This window comes from Epinephelus moara, chromosome 22 (genome assembly GCF_006386435.1).
Source record: "Epinephelus moara isolate mb chromosome 22, YSFRI_EMoa_1.0, whole genome shotgun sequence".
Taxonomy (NCBI): Eukaryota; Metazoa; Chordata; class Actinopteri; order Perciformes; family Serranidae; genus Epinephelus; species Epinephelus moara.
In genome coordinates, this window is record NC_065527.1 from 21,597,930 (window position 1) to 21,604,988 (window position 7,059).

The 7,059-nt window shown below is 39.3% G+C and overlaps 1 long non-coding RNA gene across 1 annotated transcript in view; it reads right to left on the minus strand.

The window, feature by feature from the left end:
* Positions 1 to 5,235: 5,235 nt before the first annotated feature.
* LOC126383816 (uncharacterized) overlaps positions 5,236 to 7,059 on the minus strand; it is a 26,445-nt gene continuing 24,621 nt past the window's right edge. Inside the window, exon 3 of the long non-coding RNA XR_007569191.1 lies at positions 5,236 to 5,307. This is a non-coding gene — a long non-coding RNA (uncharacterized LOC126383816). The remainder of the gene's footprint in view (positions 5,308 to 7,059) is intronic.

Here is a 7,059-nt window from a genome sequence, read left to right on the forward strand (position 1 = left end):
GGCTCTGAAGGAAACGGCAGCACGGACTTTAGTTCCGCCTCAGGATCCCCTCTGACTCCTGGGCTCGTACTGTAATTTAGTTATTAACTATTATTAGTTATCTATTTGGTGCAAAAGGGGGAGACGTGTCAGATATTTTTTCGAGCACTGGACTCACGTTTTTCGGTTATTAGTATTTTGGTCTAGGGTAGGGGCACACAAATGTAAATGTTTTTTCCCCCCTAATTATTTTACCAATTTTTGAAGAAAACAAACTGTAAAAAAAAGAAGTAATTATCAAAATTAATATTCATATTCAAACTTCTGACCTTTCTTGGATACATCTTCTGCGAGGAATGCTGAATAAAAGTCTGAGTTTAAAAAAGTGATACTTCATTAATATCACTTCATTCTACATCTCATTTAAAATTTGGCCAATATGGAAATGACGTCTTCAACAAATTTCAAACATCACAGGCTAATATTTAAAAAATAATCTAACTAATTATGATGGAGGGCTGGTCATGCATTTTTTGCCAGTCACTCAGGGAGGCTCAAGCTTCGGGAACGTGAAAAAAATAAAACAAAACCTAGCCACACCCCAGCCCTCCTCCTCTGATAAGTAAAAAACAGTCTCTAATGTCTCTATACTACACATCTGGTCTTGGGCTGCTGCTGAGAAATTCAATTCACCTGTGTATGATCAATAAAGTTTGCCTTATCCATAAACATATAAAAGCACTACTTGTGTTAAAAGACAGTCGACCAAATGTGCAGTCCTTACATGCTAATCTGAAAGAGCTCCATGCCTAAGGCTGCAACTAACAATTATTTTACCATGAGTTCATCAATTAATCTGCTGAGTATTTTTACAATTAATTTATTAATTGTTTGGTCAATGAAATGTAAAAAAAAGTGAATCATCACAATCTCCCAGAGCCCAAAGTGAGGAGTGGTGTCTGACCACCAGTCCAAAACTTGAAGACTTTTTATTTACGGTCATAACAAGTACTCACAGCATGATGAAGCCAGATTTGTAAGAGATAGTAACACCATATTTTGACAAATCTATCATAAGTGCACATGGACATACAGTGAGAAATGTAAAAGAAGTATTTCAGCTGCATCTATGCTTCTTTGCTCACCAGGAGTACTGATTTTTCAGTGTGAAATCATTGTTAAATAGTGCATGAGCTGTTTTCATTACCAGTGTCTGAGCAGAAAAAAGAAATGTATTTTAATATAGTGGTGATTCAACAAATGTGTATAACACTGGTGTGATAAGACTCTCACAACATATTGTTTAGAAGCAACGTTGCAACTAGCTGTCAGATAACAATATTTGTATCTGGAACATACATGGTCAGTAATGGAGTAACTACAACACAGTGTCTGGTGAAGCCGTTGAAATGTATTAATTATTCATTTTCATTGTCTATTTAAGTACAGTGTTGTATTTTAGTATATGGGCTGTCACCTCAACCAAGTACCGGACTGCAGTTCAGCACTGCCCCCTACAGACTAATGTGTTTAGTGTTAATAATAAATCGACAGCAAATATCAATATGCACGCTGTAACACAAATAAAGACATTCTTAATTATTAATTATACTCAAAGACATTTTAAATCATCTGATAATAAAATTAAAGTACTAAAATAATAAAATATCTTATTAAATAACATTAATAATGGCATAAGGAAAAATAGTATGTTGATTTTTTGATCAAACCTACATTATAAACGTATCATTCATTTATTTACTGGTTTGTTTCACACACATAAATACAAATCACATGAAATAAGTATAAAGTGTGTGTGAGGGTAGAAATCACACCCAAAGGACACAAAAAAAGGTAAAATGCAAACATACAAATTCACCAGGAGATTATTTATTATAGAGGATAACTATAGTTTAAAATCTCATGTGAAGAATTAGATATTTAAATTCAGGGACAGCAGCATTATAGAAGCAGTTAAATGATTTCCATGAAGAGAGAAAGGCTTTGTCTGATGTGTAATAGTCCATTTGAAGTTTTATTGTGCATTACATGATCATTTAAAGGTCATATTTTCCAGTAATTGTCTATTTTCTGATGAGTTCTTGTAGTTGGAAGATTATAAAAAAAACTGAGTTTTGAGGATCTTATTTTGTGGCAGGCTTTTATTTTACGTGACAAAGTTCTTTGCACCACTGTCACACTACTGCAGTGGCATTTTTGGCACCATAGGTCCATGTGGGCTGAGCACGTGTGTGTATGACACAATAAACAGTATCAAACGTGTATATTACACTAAGCAGAGGCACTTGGTTTAAAGTGAGACAATTTAACTTTTATAGTATAATTATAATGAATACACCCATGGTCAGTTTCATACATTTAAGGGTTTTGCTGCAACAGCCTTACTTGGTCTGTCGGACCAGTGAATTATAGAGGCTAATATAACCAAACTCTTTGACAAACTTCATATATGTTACTGTATCATTGACATTATGGAGTCAGCTTTATAATTGTTCACTACTTATGATGCTGTTTTAATATTTGCAATCATCCTGTATTTGTGGCAAGAGGTCCTCTGTTTAAAAAAGAAGAGCATCAAGCACTTCTTTACCACTTTCTGGTTCATGTTTACGAACCAATTGGTCTTAAATTTTGTCAAAATAAAAGCTTTCTACTTACTTTTATATGCTGCTATTCTGCACTAAGTTGAATATGTCCTCAGTGAGAATGTCAGAATACTCACAAAACAAAGGCCCTAAGTGGGTGTGACTGATTTATAAGATCAGATAAACTTTATTGATGTCACACAGTGAAAATAGTCTTGGCAGCAGTGATAAAAACAGTACAGATGAGTAACTTTTAAAACTAGAAAAGGCCTACTACTGTACATACATTATCCTTAGTTCTATATACATTAATATATTGAGTATGGTTGTGGAAAGCTCATCTGACTTCCTTTAGTGTGAGTTTTAGTTTATTCTGCTTTGTTCCAGCTATCTCCTGTCTTTCCTGTGCCTCTCCACAGAGGGGAACCATATTGACAAAGACAGAAAAAACAGGGGGAAAAAAGCTAGAAAAAAAAGGCAAATTAGAGAGAGGCAGATTATGTTGCACTGGGTAGCTGGATAAGGGGGTGGAGTATGAGGTAAGGGCAGATTGATGAGGTCAGCGTCAATAAGAAGAATCCAAGAAGAAAGAAGAAATATGCAAATTATGTTATATGTGTGTGTGAAGAGAGAGACGGAGACACAGAGAGAGAGGCTGTCAGTTTAAAGGAGGGAGAGAGAGGCTGAGAGAAAATGACAGACGTGGCCGGAGGAAAGGAAAGGAGTGTTTGAGAAAGACAACCCCTGAGAGACTGCACGCTGAACCCGCTGCCCCGTCTCAACCCTCCTCCTCCCCCCTCCCTCCCCCGTGTGCTTTGCCATGGTTACCAGACAGGGCTCCCAATGCAGCCAGTTAATGTGTTTTTCAGCGGCAGGAGCGAGCTGGGTACTAATGTGTCTCAGTCTGTCTCCTGCACAATCAATGTCAACTGTCCTGGGATGCACAAACACATGGAGGGGCTGGGAGCCAGGGAACACTGAGCCACCCTGGCTGAGCGTCAGGGCGAGAGTCTGAAAGAGGACCACGTCACTTTCATTTGTTCACCTGAAAACTGTCAGCTCTGGTGCTTCGTGAAGTAGTCAGAAAAATGTGACAAGTTTTTTTTCTTGTGTGTGTGTGTTCTCTGTAGGAGCCTGATATCACATGCTGATCATTGCAATATTGATCTGTAATCTTTACGTATTAAATCCCTGACTGGGTGAGCAAAAATGTTTCCTACAGTACCACGAAACACCACAGAGCCCAGTAAAAGAAAACAGCTCATCACGTTTTTAAAAAATCCTCTTCAGTGTCCTTCTCAGTACTTATTGGATTAACTGGATATTTAACAAAAGCAACACATTTTCACCATTTATTGAATTTTATTGTCATATTTTCAGTTAATAAAAACACAACATCCAAAACAAGGTGCAGATCACTCATCCATAAAAACTATGAAAACGTAGAGCTGCAACAACCAGGTGTTTAATCACTAAGTCGACTGACAGAAAATGAATCTGCAACTATTTTTGATTAATAATTATGGTTATTTTTCCAACATTTTCTGTGATAATTTTCAGCTTTTATTCATCTCATCTGATGGTAAACTGAATATATTTGAGTTTTGGACTGTTAGTACAAAACAAGCAATGTGAATACGTCACTTTCAGCTCAAGGAAATTATGATTTTTCACTATTTTCTAACATTAAATGATTAATCTATTAATTGAGAGAATGATTAGTAAATTAAAAAATAATTGTTAGTTGGAGCCCTGTGAAAATGCACATCTTTTTCTTAACAATAAATATTTCCAGTTGCTGTGAGGAGCTTTAAAATGTCTGGTCATGAATAAGCATCAATGACAGTCCTGTGACGACATGTCTTTTATGTTGTAATTTTCAGTGCCTGTGAACACAATTAAAAATCCCGTGTGAATCATACATCGGGGTCATGAACCTTGGCTGTCTTTTTATTGAACCGTGTTAAGTGTTCAGCGCACAAAGCCGGCCAAAAGGCACTGCCCCCTCCAGAGCACCGCGTTGTCTCTTCTTGGCTCTCCATGATGTCTGGAAAGTTTGGGGAATTCTCTCCAGATGAGTTCATGCAGCCGAAACTGTTCTGCAGATTTACTCAGATCAGTGATGACATTCGTGATAATCTCATGATTTAAAAAAGTACATAATACGTTTTCTCTTGGTCTGATAAAAGGAAATGTCGTGGCTTCCAGATGCAGCTGCATGCCACTTTGTTCCCAAGGACCTCACCTGTGACCTTTCATGTCATCACAGGTTAAGGGTCTCAGGGACAATGAAGCACGCTGGCAGACACTGCTGGTCTCGAAAGGGAGCAGCAGACAGTCAGCTGTTCAATCAGTCTCGTCCGCAGGTAAAATCCAACACGACATCTTAAATGTTACTGTAAGCTGTGAAATTTAACTTGAAAAAAACATATTACTGTGACGTATGTCAAGTAAGCTGCTATGCATATGTGTCATGTATGTTTATGATGAATTTCTTTTTGTTATTTAAACGCAGTGAGATTAACTTTTGATATTAAATCTGCAATTTAACAACTGACAGATACATAGCATTTTATATTATAACAAAAACAGACTGAGTAAAATGAGAAACAGTTTATGCGTCATATATGGATGGTTACCGTTGTTTTTTATCAATGCCAATGCAGTCCGACATGAAACGTTTCGTCTTGACACGTCTGCACAAAACGGACCGGATCACATCCTGCAGAAAGACAAAGATTTAGTTAGAGAACATTGTTAAACACATAAAAATCAATTCTCGTTATTTATCCGTTTCATTTTCAGGGCCCTTTTACTGTCCGTCCTCCTGACATAGCCAGCGCCTGTTATTCAGTGCAGCTCTGTGCAGTAAGACGTTCAAACAAAATGCCCCCTGCTGGTAGACAGATAGACAAAGACACACACGCGGAGGAAAATCCTCAAATTTAATGTATAAATTGGGATTTGCATATAGGATGAGCATACAGCCTGTATGAACATTAAGCTCCAACAGAGCGGTCATATAGCTCATAGACACACAGACACACTCTTTGCTTGTGCACATGCATGAAACGTCCACAGACAGCTGTGCCTGGAGCCGCAGACAACACTGTCGTCTTATATTTCCTACAGGCCTTGTGATCTCACTGGATTATGCAATCACTCCCCCATGACAAAGATGTTCAGCCTTGAGGGAGTAACACTGATTTACTCTTCCCCAGACAAAATAAATGTCACACAAGCCTGACACTGCAGATGCCACATGAAGAATATGAGCCGGGGTCCAGACAACTGCTGCACGGCTGAAAAGCTCCGTTTGCATCACATGGAAGTCTGTGCAGACGACAGCTTCGTCGCCTGCCAACGATCCAGACTGACTTACTAAAATCTGTCCGTGGCCAGGTGCACACACATGCAGACAAACATGCGACTCCGCAAAGGCACACAGAGCATGAAGCCTTTCGCTGCCAGTGTGAGAAATTAGACTGCCTCTCTCTGTTTCCTCTTTGTCTCTGTGCTTTGAGATGTTTTCCTCTGTCCCAGTTTCATGAGCTCCTCTGCTGCTCTCTAAAGCACGAGAGACAAAGACCGGAGGATGAAAACCAGAAGCTAGAGGGAGAATGAAGCTAAATATTCTCATGTAAAAAAACACATACCCATGTCTAAAAGAATGAACATGAAGGTGGATACAAATGAAGGAAAGATGGCGGTTGGACGCGGTCAGTCAAATTGCTTGTCTCGATTTGTTAGCCGGCCCGTTTAAGTCATTCTGAACTCACCATTTGCCCTTTCCTGGTGTTCCTTACATGAACACACACACACACACATTTGTACTCATGTCCGTGTGCACATGCATACAACAAGTGCATGTACATAAAAAAGGTATGCGTGCACACACACAAACACTCACACACACATTAAACACTCTTCCGACGAGTTATTGATCCATTTTCCCCTTGAGAGGAAAAAAAAGGCAATAATTAATCCAGTGGTAAAGAAAATAACGCTTGATAAAACCTATCCTGCCCCATCTTCACAGTCTTCCTTTTCTCTGAGCGCTGTACGCGGCGGCGAACAGAAAAGCTATTCCCCTCTCGCTACCCCTCCATCTCTCGCTCTCCTCTTTTTGTCTCTCCTCTTCTTCTATCCCTCTCTCAGGCGCTGTCCCTGGCTCTGTTTTGTGCCTGTTTCCCTCTGCCAAGTCACATCACTAATTCTCCAGGCGATTAGAGTCCGAGCAGGCAATGTCTATGAGGCAGGTACGCTACACACACACACACACACACGCACACACACAGAGTAAAACACACACAGACAATTGCATTGATTCCATTATCTGGTGCTGTACCAACACCCCCACTTCCCCCAACCCCCAACAACCACCAACAGCGCCTCCATCTATGACCTCTCCCTTCATAAATCTGTGTCACCTACATACATCACACACAAACACACACACACACACACACACACA